Raw genomic sequence first — 2,166 nt, 5'->3', positions numbered from 1 at the left:
CAGATCAGGGGAGCCAACCTTCTTTTTTTTCACTATTTTCACTTCTTTCATTAGTTTCATTAGTTTCATTAGTTCCAATTCCTGTATTTCCTGCATTTCCTGCATTAGTTCGTTCCATCTTGCTTAACTGAACACAGCCCAAGAGCCATTACAGCAGAGAAGAAGATCTTAGATCTTAGAACCGGCCCAGTGGTCTCGCAGCCTGAGTGCAGGGGCTGTGCGAACCTTGGAGGTCCCGAGTTCGAATCCGCTCACCACCTAAGGATTTTTTCCGGGCCGGTCCCTTTCAACCGAGTTTATCGGTTGATTGGCGAACTGAATCGGGCCTCCAAAAATTAATTCGGGTGTAATCCGTAATAATTTTTTCTTCAATACAATGATTTTATGTTAAATAAAATAATTTTATGTTAAAAAAGATGATTTTATTTTAAATAAGACGATTTTATCTTAAAAAAGATACAATATAATTTTACCTTTTAACAGATCATTTTTTTTAAGATAAAATCATCTTTTTTAAAATAAAATTATCTGTTATAATGATTTTATCTTTTTAAAGATAAAACTATCTGTTAAAAGATAAAATTATATTTTATCTTTTTTAAGATAAAATCATTTTTTTAAGATAAAATTATTTGTTAAAAGATAAAATTATTTGTGTTAAAAGATAAAATCGTTTTTTTTTAAGATAAAATCGTCTTATTTAAGATAAAATCATCTTTTTTTAACATAAAATTATTTTATTTAACATAAAATCATCGTATTGAAGAAAAAATTACTCTATTTAAATAACGTTATGTTTTGTAAGATAGAATTATCTTAGGTCCAGAAAATTTTTCTTAAAAATTGTGTGCCGTAGGACACACTTTTGCATAACACATTACGCATAAAGGCCATGACACATAAAATTACTTAAAGGGCTTTTTACAATAAGATATTAGTAATAAATCAGAAGTCAGAAGCAAGAAATTGACTAATCACAATCAATTATTTTTCAGTGATTTTACTGTAATTGGTCAATTTTTTGCTTCTGACTTCTGATTGATTACTAATATCTTATTGTATAAGGCCCTATATTCTTCCTCAGTCATGAAAAACTAAATATCATGATTAGCAACTACACTAAAATTTGAGATTAGAGATTCGAGATCTGAGAGCTTTTATAAATGTTGTATTGTGATTACTAGTAATTGTGGAGACTCTTTATCGTGAGTTTCGATAGTTTTTATTTAATATAATTTTTTTTTAATAATGCTCTAAATAACGCAAAGAAATTACATTAAATAAATCTATCGACAATAATCACGATAAAATCACCACAATTACTAGTAATCATCACAATACAATCTTTATAAAGGTGATTAAATAATAAATTTTAGCACAATATACTGCACAATACACAGTAAAAAGCAAAAATATGCTACTTTTTAAATCTTTATGTACACATTTATTTTCTCGTATAAAGAAATATATATGACAAAATTAACTCGTTTCAAGGTAATCCATATATGATGTTTATATGTATATAATGTGGCACAGAGCGGCTGCAAATATACTCGCTCACCTTCGTCACAACCGAAATCCTTTCCCTGCCGTCCTGAGCCTTTCGTCGTCACCTGAGTATATAAGGTGGCAAAAATCGCGAGACGAGAGAACTGATACATCAGACTTAACTAAAGCGAATAGTTAGAATGCGAATTTGAGCAACACTAAGTGCGAGTAAAACAAGAGTGAGAGGTCATATGAGGGCGAGATTGGCCTAATCGAAACAGACGAGGTAGAGGAGGCGAGTTTGATTCAATCAGAAGCGAGCGAGAAAACAGCAACTACGAAGGTGAGTCTCGAAACCGCATTGTTTTTTTTTTGTCTGTTGCGCCACTGTGTAAAATTTTCGTGAGACAGATCGAAAGCACCGGCTCGCCGCCGGTATCGCGTGGAACAAAGAGAATTTTAACGAAATATATAAGGTTGTAAGAGCAGTTTGCAGGATGTTTGTGCGGAAATATGCGTGTATATGAATATATATACGTGTTCGCAAATTAAATTTTTACAAGTGAGTTTTTTGAATTGAGTTTTTAAGAGGGGCCTGGACCGTCCTGTTATTACCGATCGAAATAATTCGTATTAAGAGGTGTTTTTCGTAATTATTGCTCGGATAGAAAAACGGCT

At 31.9% G+C, this 2,166-nt stretch overlaps 1 protein-coding gene across 5 annotated transcripts in view; it reads left to right on the top strand.

Annotated features, from left to right (window-relative positions):
- The first annotated feature begins 1,602 nt into the window (after positions 1-1,602).
- Positions 1,603-2,166, top strand: part of LOC109859242 (putative fatty acyl-CoA reductase CG5065) — a 10,424-nt gene continuing 9,860 nt past the window's right edge. For 4 of the 5 annotated variants that reach the window (XR_002250688.1, XM_020437273.1, XM_020437271.1 and 1 more), the window contains exon 1: positions 1,605-1,831. The gene's annotated coding sequence lies outside the window, so the exon portion shown is untranslated. Of the gene's footprint in view, positions 1,832-2,166 lie in introns of all 5 variants that reach the window. The other variant, XR_002250689.1, reaches the window with a different exon arrangement.

This window comes from Pseudomyrmex gracilis, unplaced genomic scaffold (assembly GCF_002006095.1).
Source record: "Pseudomyrmex gracilis isolate BER0280 unplaced genomic scaffold, ASM200609v1 scaffold_250, whole genome shotgun sequence".
NCBI lineage: Eukaryota > Metazoa > Arthropoda > Insecta > Hymenoptera > Formicidae > Pseudomyrmex > Pseudomyrmex gracilis.
Note: the sequence above shows the minus strand (reverse complement) of the source record. Positions and strands in the feature narration are given on the sequence as shown.